The sequence below is a fragment of the Macrotis lagotis genome, chromosome 1 (genome assembly GCF_037893015.1).
Source record: "Macrotis lagotis isolate mMagLag1 chromosome 1, bilby.v1.9.chrom.fasta, whole genome shotgun sequence".
Taxonomy (NCBI): domain Eukaryota; kingdom Metazoa; phylum Chordata; class Mammalia; order Peramelemorphia; family Peramelidae; genus Macrotis; species Macrotis lagotis.
Genome location: NC_133658.1, coordinates 314,371,140 through 314,382,433, shown reverse-complemented (window position 1 = coordinate 314,382,433; position 11,294 = coordinate 314,371,140). Strand labels below are relative to the sequence as shown.

Here is an 11,294-nt window from a genome sequence, read left to right as displayed (position 1 = left end):
TCTCCAACCAACCCACAGTTCAGAGAATCAGACTGAATAAAAAAATTAGGTGAATTATAGTAAGTCTATATAATAGGCAATGGGTCAGGACTCAGTCCCCTGCAATCAATTCACTTTGTATTTATATGGGAACTGGTCTCAATGTCTCTGACTGAGGAAACCTGATCCACTTCCAGGTTTGGTGTCAATAGTACCATAAAAGTTGATTCTGAAAATCGCCTTCTCTTTTAAAGTGAGACATTTCCCATTGAGCTTAGATTGGTGAAATTGTTTAATGGGTTGAGTTCTTAGGTCACAATTATAGAGGGAATAAACAGCAAATTATTTTTAATGCAGGACATTATTTTCCCAATTGTTTTGAGTAAGTAAATTTTGTCTTGACCTGAGGGCCTGTGAGGAAAGTGCCAGGCAGTTTCCTGTTCCCTCTGAGAATAGTCTCTTGTTTGAGAAGTTGAAGTGTAGATATAAAGATCCATCCATTCAGGTTCTTATAGGTAGAGGTGGCTCAGACAGACATTCATTCTTCACACAAGCCTCCAAATTAGAAGTGGTATTCTGGCCTATGGATATGGATGTAGGAATGGAAGCAGGCACAGGAAGAAACTACAGAAAGAAGGGGGAAGGAAAATCTCAAGAAATAGAATAATCCAAGCCTGTACTATGCACAAGACTTGAGAGAAATTGGGGAGGTTTCAAGAAAAGTTATGGTGCTAAGCTGTGTGAGATGGGTGTGAATTGAGCTTTGTGGAACAGACCAAGTGGCTTATTCTGTCTTCCCCATTCCTTCAAATTTCCCTTTTGTACTACCTAGGTGCCTCATGGTCACTGTCCTTATCTGATAGTGGTCCCTTTCTCACCCACTAGTTAGAAGCAGTGACCCTTCCCTTTATCTTGGGACAGTTGAGTTGTCCCTCTTGCTGATAGGAGGAATCTTTCAAAGAGAAACCCTATGACTTGTCATCTTGGTTAGAATCTCTGCCTCTGGATTGGGAGGATGCAGAAGGCTGATGCTTTGGGGATGAGCATGAAGTCTCTGCCTTTCCTAATGCCCTCCTGGGCAGAGACTCTATGCCAACTACCTGAATACGTGTAAAGGAAGGAGGTAGATAGAGGGATGGTAGGAGACTCCACCTAGCTTAAGGACAGCTGAAGTTAGCTCCCTCCAGTTCTTAAATCTCCATCAAATTCACACCTTATGTGCTCTACCCACCCCACCCCCATTCTTAGAATAGAAAGTAGGGAGATGATATAGCCCTCATTATCCTTAGAAAACTTAGTTCCCTGGCCTGGACAACTTTAGTTCTACTTAGTTATCTCTTAAACAACTCACCTTATTCTTTCCAGCTCCATTCTGTCAATAAAAAAAATTAAATGTCAGTTTAGTTAATAGGTAATAGCTAATTATAGGAAGTCACTGTCTTAATTGTTTTACAAATATTTTCTCATTTGACCCCCACAAAAACCCTGGGAGGTAGCTGCTACTATTACTCCCATTTTATAGATGAGGAAAACAAGGCGGAGGTTATATGACTTGTCCAAAACAACACAGCTAGTAGGTGTCTGAGGGCAGATTTGAATTGAGAGCCTATGAATTGGGGTTGGTTCATAAGTTAGCCAACCCTTCTGAGTCAGAAATGACAAGGAAATTCTGGCTTTGTTTTGGGGAAGGAGGAAAAAGGAGTTGAGGATAGGAGAAGAAAGCAAGATGGTTGTGGGATAGAAATTAGGAGAAAGAAGTGGAGGAAGCAAAGAGAAAAACTGGGGTTAGAGGATAATGATAATCATAGATTTAGAGCAGGAAGCAATCTCAGAGGCAAACTAGTTCAATCCCTTCATTTTATCTTTGGGGAAACTTGAGTTCAGGAGAGTTGGTGCTATGGGACTTACCCAAGGTCATATGGACAGTAAGTAGAACAACCAGGATTTGAACCTGGATCTTAAGACTTTAGATTCAATTTTTTTCAGTAGCAGAATGGGTAAAGGAATAGACTAATAGCAGTTGTTCACGTTTACTAACTTAATATCTTTCTTCCTGCTGCTATGTGATCATGTGATATAAGTTGTCTTCATATATACTTACGTTTTTTAGTTTTGAGGCAAACTCCTATTGCCACTGTAGATCTATATCAACTCTTAAGAACAGACAGTCTTGGAGAACTATCTGGAGTATCTGAGGTTAAGAAATTTACTCAGGGTCACTCTGACAGTATGTGTCAGAGTCCTTATTTGAACTCAAGTCTTTTTGACCCAAAGACTAATATTCATAATATTCCCATTATAAAGATGAGGAAACTGTGTCTCCAAGCAACTGACTTGACCAGAGTAAGTTGTGGGAGCTGGGACTCTTCACTTACCACATCTGACTCCAAGACCAGCCACCCACCAGATTATGCTGCCTTAAAACTGATTTCTTATGATGTATCTCACTTTGAAGAGTCTAACCCAGGACCCTTCCATACTCTGAGTACCTTCCTTGTTAGACATAGTAGATGATATTGCATTCCTCTTTGCTGGAGTGGAGATTCAGCCTGCTGTAAATATCTTAAAATCAGACTGCTCTCATCCCTCACCCTTTTCTTGAAAATCCTCCACTCCCTTTCTTGTCTAAGGGGATTTATTAATTTTTGAAGCTATTTGTTCCTTGCTTCCTTCTACCACAGCAAACCACCACCCCCTCCTACAAATTTAATTGTTGAACTGCTGGGGTCAGGGGAATGTGCCCACGGGATCTGAGGCATTTTAAATAGGTGGAGTGATGTATGGGAGCAATCCAGAACAGACAGGCTGTTCTGAAGACCTAAACTGCCAGCTCTATCTTCCTCAAGCACAAAAAAACCCCACTCATTTCCCCCCTCAATGAAGACTTTTTATAATAGCAATAAGACAACTCTGGGGAAGATCATCTAATATTAACTCCAGGGAGTAATCATCTAATCCCATTCTGGGGGTGATTTGAGGCGTTCATCTGGACCAAATGTCTCCCCACACCCCAGGAGCGTTTTTATAGCATGGCAGCAGTACCCCATTGAGCCTTATTGCTTAATTAAAAACAAATTCCCAAGTAATTTATTTTTTAATTTTTAATTTTCTTTCTTTCTTTTTTCTTTCTTTTCCTTTTCCTTTTGGCTTTCCTGTTTTTTTTTTAAAAGGGCCATGCATAGGGTGGGTGAGGCAAGTATTAAAGGAGGGCGAGGAAGTGGAGATTTATGGTCCAGGACTCGATTGGTTGCTGTACCGCTTGGGGTTGATGTTAAATGGAAAACCATTTCGCATGATTTTGTGCACTGCTGTGTTTTTAGAGGGGGATAAATATGGAAGGGAGGAAATGTCAGGGCGGGAAGCCTGGTTTTTATTAAATGATGTGATCTTTGGTCCCCTAACCTGGAGATTTATAGTTTTCCCTCTGAGCTGGGGGACAGACACTCCAAAATGCCATTTCCCTAATTGGGTCCTTAAATCCTATCTCCGAGCACCTGTGAAAGGGCTTCTGCAGAGGGTACAGCACCAGCCCTAGGGCAGTGTCTCCTGATCTCCCACAGCTACCCCCCACATCTCCCTCTCACATCTGTGCCTTTTCTCACTGTCTCCTGACTAGAGCCAGTTCCCTCTGACCCTGCAGAGTCCCTAACCTAGCCCCTTGACTTTGGGCTCTCCATCTCTTGATGTTCTCCCTCTCCCAGTAGCTTCTTAATGATGGGCAACCCTTGCTATATCTGTACCACATATACATATAATTGGAAATTCCCCTTAAACTACCAGAAGATGCTCTGCCAAACCAGCTGTTTGAAAATGGCAGTTTCTGCATACAGCTTTTACTCTCTTCTTATCCCTGCTCCTCTTCTCTATGATTCAGCCAAATTGACTTTTTTGCTGTTCCTCATGCTCAATGGACTATCTCTAATCACCATGCCTTTGAACAGGTTCTACCTGTAACAGGCTGAATGGATTCCTTACCTGCCATGTATTCCCTCCTCACTTCTACCTCTTGGAATCCCTGGCTTCCTTCAAAGCTCAACTCTAATGCCAGCCATCTCCATTAAACCTTTCCTGGTTGTCACAGCAACTAAGGCCTCTTTCCTGCCCACCCTTATACCTATCTTGTATTTATTTTGCATATGTCATTCATCCTATGAACAATTTCCCCAACTTAGCACTTGAAGACCGGGTCTTCAGGGGGTGAATTATCATTCTTAATTTTAGGTAAATTGTAAGATCATACTCACAAAATCAATGAGCCCCAAGCAGTACATTTAACTTTAATAGTAAGCTAACAAAGCAAAATCATTTACTAAGACTGAACAGTAAAAAACAGTAACTTTAAAAGCATTCATCTCCAGCAACCTGGGGTGCATATGTGTGGTGTGTGTGTGTGTGTGTGTGTGTGTGAGAGAGAGAGAGAGAGAGAGAGAGAGAGAGAGAGAGAGAGATTGAGAGAGAGAGAGAAGCCTAGTTGTCAGACTCCCACATAGCAATCATATGTGGCCAAGCCAACTCCCATCTCCCACACTGAAGGGCTTTCATTTCTCCTAACACTTCTTATTGGTTACAGCCCATCTATTGATCAGTTTAGCTGTTCAGCTGGACTCCATGGACCTTCTTTCTTCTGAAGCTCATCTTCTCAATGAGTAGGGCTCTTTCTTTCTTTATGTCACACTGTCCATCTTCTTGGCTGCCTGGGGACGTTCTCCTCAGAGCTGTCTCCAATGATCACCTCTCCTCTGAGTGCAGTGTCTCCTACTGGGTGAGGAGCTCCTCTACAAAGTGGCTTAGGAGGAGAGGAGAATTCTAAGTGGGGGAAATTCTTCTCCCCTGTCCTTCCACAGTTGCATACGGACAAAGAGCATCCCTTTTCAAGGTTCCTTCTCCAAAGTTGGTTCTCCTCTAGACTGCCAGGGGTTGTACACTTTGAAGCTACTCCCTGTCTGAACTAGACAGGACTGGCTTGGTCAGTCAACAGCTGGAAGGTCTTTAATTCCATGCAAGAGAACTGCAAATTCTTTAAGTGAGTAACAGAGTGCACCATCTTTGTACTTTGTTTAATACATTAACATCTCTCTAACATATTTTATGATTTATGAGAATGGAAATAATTGATTAGAGATGTTTTGGCTGATATCTACATGTGTGTATGTGTATATAAACATGTTCAATTTGTGTATAAAGATATGACAGATATATGCTATAATATATGACAATATTATATCTATATCATCTATATCTATATCTATATCTATGTCTATATCTATATATCTATATCTATATCTATATCTATATCTATATCTATATCAATTTCTTCTGACAAAATGTAAGCTGCTTGAGGACAGAGTTTACTTTCATTTTTGTATCCTCAGTGCTTACCATAGTTCCTGGTACATAATAGTCATTAATAAATGTTGTTTTGATTAACTGATCTTTCCCAATCAGGATTGTTTTTAAGAACTATAAGGAAGAAGTAAATTTGGCACTATAATCAAGTCATTTTAGTCTATATTTGGATGTTTATATAAAGAGTTGCTAATTTCCCCAAGTAGGTCCTTGATGCGAAGTATTCTTAGTGTTAGGAACCCTCAACCCTCAACTTCCTCAGAATTGTCTCTTCTGAAGTGGCCCCAGAACCCTTCCCTTTTCTTCCAGCATGTGTTAATCATTGTCTCTGATTTGGTGTGAGTGAACCAAGTTCAGAAACAACAGTTCATATTGATAGTATGGTATATTCGATGCTGCCCTTGACCAGGAAAACCTGATTTACATTCTGCCTCAGATTTTTACTATGACCTTGAGCAAGTTGATTCATCTGCCTTGGTTTACATAATTCTAAAATGGGAATAATTTTCTCTCAAATACTTATCTCACAGGAGAATTTATATTTATAATATCCATTTTGCCTAAGGTCATAGATTTTATAGCTGGAAGAAGAAACATTAGAGATCATTAGACCAACTCATGTATTTTAAAAAATGACCCCCCCCCAAAAAAGAAAAACCCAAGGTTTAAGGACATGAACAGACTCACTAGTTAGAGTTGGAGTCAGAACTTATAAGTAGTAATGGGGGTAGCTAGGTGATGCAGTAGATAGAGCACTGGCCCTGGAGTCAGGAGGACTTGAGTTCAAATTCGACCTCAGACACTTAATAATTACCTACTGTGTGACCTTGGGCAAGTCATAACCCCATTGCCTTGCAAAAAGCAAAACAAAACAACAAAAGTAATAGCTAGCATTTTGCAAGCACTTTGCATTTTTGCACCTGTTCTTTGGATCTATTCATTTAAACGTCAAAACAACCCTTTAAATGAAGAAACTAAGACTGCGAAAGGTTAAATGACTTGTCCAGAGTCACTCAGTAAGTAAAAAGAGGTATCCTGGAGCCAGCTCTTATTTGGATTTCTGATTGTTATTTTTCAGTGTGAGTATTTATTCTTCAGAAGACTGCAATTCCTAACAATCTGGGTATGATTTATTGTTTTATTCATTGCTTAGGCTTAAAATGATGGAGAAAATGTTAATAATGAAGATGAAAATTAAAAGTGTGTGTGTGTGTATACAATATTATTTTAATTCCTGAAGAGCTTGGTTGCTAAATATTTACCAACACACTCCTGTACTAGTATGCCTCCATAAACATTTGTTGGAACCCAGCAGGAATATAGTCAGAGAATAAAATCATTACCAGACTAAAGACTTAGTGTCCTTGAGCTAGTAAAAATAACAAAAAAAATCACTGGCATTTATAAAGCACTTTAGGATTTATAAAACATCTTACATTCATTATCTCCACTGTGATGAGTGCCTGATGTGTGATTTGCACTCAGGTCTTCCTGACTTCCTGGGCAGGTTCAAGTCACTCTAGGTCCTGACTGTTTCTATTATACTTGATGCTTAGTTGCCTTCATAACCTGATCCTGGAACTTTTGATTCCAATTCCTTAGCTCTTTTTACATTATGCTGCCTCTCAATTCTAGAACTGAGAATCTAAACCTTCTCCTAAGCTGGCTGATCCTTCTGGTTCTGTATTTGGGTGTCCACATTTCAATCACACATTCTGGACTTAGGAGGTTTTTTTAGTTCAGACCAGTAATTTCAATGAAATTTCTTCCATCCACATTAGCAATTTATTTGTAAATTTGTGTCTTAACTGAGTTGTTATAGCCCCTAAGAGAGCCTTCTAGGATCACCTAATAAACACCTGCCAGAGGCAAAACTTAGACCTGTTTTCCTGACTCTAAAATGGGTGTATTTTCACTGTCCCTCCCCTACTTCCTCCTATCTATCATTACCAAAAATCAATCAAACCAAGTCAAAATTAATATATCATGTCAATAAGAAGGACCCTGACTTCTGTGATCACATCAGACAGGTAAATGACTCTCTTCAAACAAGTATGATTCCCCCAATAAAGAAAACAACTATTTACTGAACTAGAAATTGGAAGATTCAGATAGCCAAAAAAACTTCTAAAAGATTTGAACTAGCAATTAAATTGAGTACATACCAAGTTTTAGAAATTCTCCTTATTGGGGGCAGAGCCAAGATGGTGGAGTGAAGGCAGCATTTCCCGTGAACTCCTACCTCTCATCCTCCTAAAAAACAAACAAATGAGGGCTCTAGTCAAAATTTAGAGGGGCAGAACCCACAGAAAGACTGAGTGATACGTTTTCCCAGTCCAAGATAACTTAGAAGTTCCATGGGAAAGGTGTGTTTCACCAGGACTGGGGGATGGAAAAAAAGTCGGGCCACAGTGCAGCTCAGCTCAGTGCAGCCCAGTTCAGCACAGACCAGTCCAGCCCAGAGATCACCAGCAACAGCTTGAAGGGGCAATGAGAGAACTCTGCTCCACCAGAATGAATGTGGAGAGAGGAGCCCCAGCCACAGAATCTGCAGCGAGAATCTGGAGAAAGCAGCCTACATCGCCAGAGATGGTAAAGGAAGTCTGCAGAGATTTCTCTTCTCTCCCTGGGGTAGGACTGTGCTGCTTACCTACACTCAGATACTGCAGTTTGTGCTTCCATACTAAATAACCAAGCTGGATCCCTCCTTATATAGCCTCAAGGCAGAGGGAAGTAGGGGGTGACATCTACATATCAAAGCATAGACTAGAGAGAGCATAAGACCTTGGAGGAATAAAGGTCTCAGTGGGGTGTCCCCCCCAAAAAAATCCTAAAGCCTTGGAAGTGCTGTAAATTAGTCTTGGGCTGAGGAAATGAGTAAAAAAACAGAAAAAGAAGAATCTGACCATAGAGAATTACTTTAGTAATATAGAGTCCCATGGAAGATCAAAACACATACTCAGATGATGACAAAATCAAAGCTTCCACATCCAAAACCTCCAAGAGAAATAGAGAATGAATGAGCTCAAAAAAAGACTTTGAAAAGCAATTAAGGGAGGTGGAGGAAAAATTGGGAGGAGAAATGAGAGCAATGCATATAAATCATGAAAACCAAATCAACAGCTTGGTTAAAGAAATACAAAAAAAAACTGAAGAAAATAATATGTTAAAAACCAGTTTAGGCTTAATGGAAAAAGCAAAACAAAAGGCAAACGAAGAGAAGAATGCCTTAAAAAGTAGAATTGGCCAGCTGGAAACGGAGATTTTAAAAAGTTCTCTGAAGAAAATAATTCCTTTAAATGCAGAATAGAACTAAAGGAAGCTGGTGACTTTGTAAGAAATCAGGAAGAAATAAAACTCTTCCAAAAAAGTCAAAAATTAGAAGAAAATGTGAACTATCTCATTGGAAAAACAACTGACCTCAAAAACAGATCGAGAAGAAATAATTTAAAAATTATTGGGCTATCTGAAAGCCATGACCAGGAGAAGAGCCTAGACTTCATTTTTCAAGAAATAATACAGCAAAATTGCCCTGAGATCCTAGAAGCTGAGAGTAAAATAGAAATCAAGAGAATTCACTGGTCACCCCCTGAAAGAGATCCCAAAAGAAAAACTTCCAGGAATATTATAGCCAAATTCCCAAACTCCCAAATCAAAGAGAAAATTCTAAAAGCTGCCAGAAACAAACAATTCAACTACCAAGGCTCCATAGTCAGGATTACACAGGATCTGGCAGCATATACATTACAGGCTCGTAAGGATTGGAATATGATATTCTGGAAGGCAACAAATCTTGGTTTACAACTGAGAATCAACTACCCAGCAAAACTGAATATCCTCTTTCAGGGTAAAAGATAGACTTTCAATGAAACAGCAGACTTTCAAGCTTTCCTATTGAGATGACCAGAGCTGAACAGAAAGTTTGATCTCCAATTACAGGACTCTGGTGAGCCATAGAGGAAGTGGAAGAGAGGGACTAACTAATGAGGAACTTGATGAAGTTGAACTGTTTGTATTCCTGCATGGGGAGAAGATATTGATAACTCATATGAACTTTCTCATTTATAAGAGCTGTTAGAAGGAGCATATATAGACAGGACATAGGAAGGAGCGGAATATAATGGTATGATGTGGTAAAGGGATGGAGTCAATGGGTGATGGGGGAAAGTACTGGGAGGAAGGAAAAGGAGATGAAGAAGAAGCTGAGAGATTTCACATAAGAGTCAAAAAAAGCTTTTTTCAATGGAGTGGAGGGGGGTAAGGCAAGGGGGAATGAGCGAGCCTTCATTCTCATTGGAAATGGCTAAGGGAAGAAATGACATACACACTTAATAGGATGAGGAAATCTATCTTGCCCTGGAGAAGGATGGGAGGAGAGGGATGAGATGAAGGGGAAGGGGGGACAGAAGGGGGGGGAATAGGTAATAGAAGAGAGTGAAGGGGGCAGCTAGGTGGTGCAGTGGACAGAGCACTGGTCCTGGAGTCAGGAGTACCTGGGTTCAAATCTGGTCTCAGACACTTAATAATTACCTAGCTGTGTGGCCTTGGGCAAGTCACTTAACCCCATTTGCCTTGCAAAAATCTTAAAAAAGACAGAAGAGAGGGAAGATTGAAGGAGAGGGTATTCAGATTCAATATATTTTTGGACAGGGCCAGGATGAAAGGAGAGAGAGAATAGAATAAATGAGAGTGGGGAGAAATAGAGTGGAGGTACTTCTAATATTAGCAACTGTGGGAAAAAATATTGAAGCAACTTCTCTGGTGAAGAAAGCAACTCATCCCAGAGACAGAGCCATTGGAATCTGAACACAGACTGAAGTACAATTTTTTTCCCTCTCTCTCTCTATTCTTGAGGTTTCTCATCTTCTTGGGTGGGAGGGGGTTTATGTTTAATCTTATGCTTACTCTTATAACACATTCAATTTACATCAATGTATGGCATGGAAACAATATAGAGACTATCAGCCTTCTGTTGGGGAGGAAGGGAGGAGGGGGGGAAAATTGTGGAATTCAGGGCCTTGCAAAAAATGATGGGTACATATTACTATTGTATATAATTGGAAAACAAATAAAATGTTAAAATGTCAAAAAAATAAAATAAAAATAAAAAATAAAAATGAATGTATTTCAATTAAAAAAAAGAAAAGAAATTCCCCTTATCACCTAGTATTCCCCCAGGACATTTCAGTGGACCAAACATTTTCACCTGAGGCCTAAGCATATTATAGCTAGCTTCTCACTCCAGAAGTGGATGGTGTCTTTCCTTGCAGAACAACCTCACCCACTTCTTTTTTTAACTTTAATAATTAACAAACTATATATTTATTTTCCAACTCCACAATATGTTCACTTTTTTCATGTGAGTGAAAAACAAAAAAAAACAAAACAAAGTAAAACAGTGACATGCTAGCTGTGAAACCTTGTATGACCCTTTTAATTTGTCAGTATCCTATGTAATTTTCTAAATCTATAAATTGAAAAATGATTATCTTCCACGATAGAAAAAATTCTTTTTCTTCCTTTTTTAAAAATTTATTTTTACATCACTACAATAATCTTATTGTAAAACTAAAGAATAACCCCTCCTCCACAAAGACAGAGAAACCTCAAGAAAAATAAAGTGAGAGAAAAAAATGTACTTCATTCTGTGCTCAAATACCATCAGTTGTCTCTGGGATGGATCACATTCTTAATAAATCTTAGAGAAGTTGCTTCAGTATTTTTTCCCCACAGTTGCTATTGCTAGCTGTATTCCCCTCCATCTAATTCCTCCCCATCCCATATATTCTCTTCTCTCTGTCCTTTCACCTTGTCCCTCCTCAAAAGAGTATTGTATCTGACTATCCTTTCCCATGATCTTCACTATCTTCTATCACCTCAGCCCCACCTCTGCTTCTCCTGTCCCCTTCTCCCATCCCTTTCCTCTCCTCTTTCTTTTAGGGTAAGATATTTACCCTATTGAGTATGAA

General features: G+C 39.6%; 1 long non-coding RNA gene across 1 annotated transcript; it reads right to left on the bottom strand.

Annotated features, from left to right (window-relative positions):
- Window positions 1-258: 258 nt before the first annotated feature.
- Window positions 259-6,891, bottom strand: LOC141517175 (uncharacterized). The gene is made up of 3 exons (XR_012476805.1): window positions 6,762-6,891; window positions 1,331-1,351; window positions 259-603 (listed from the first exon to the last, which is right to left on the bottom strand). It is a non-coding gene; the product is annotated as an uncharacterized LOC141517175 (long non-coding RNA).
- Between the last annotated feature and the right edge of the window lie 4,403 nt (window positions 6,892-11,294).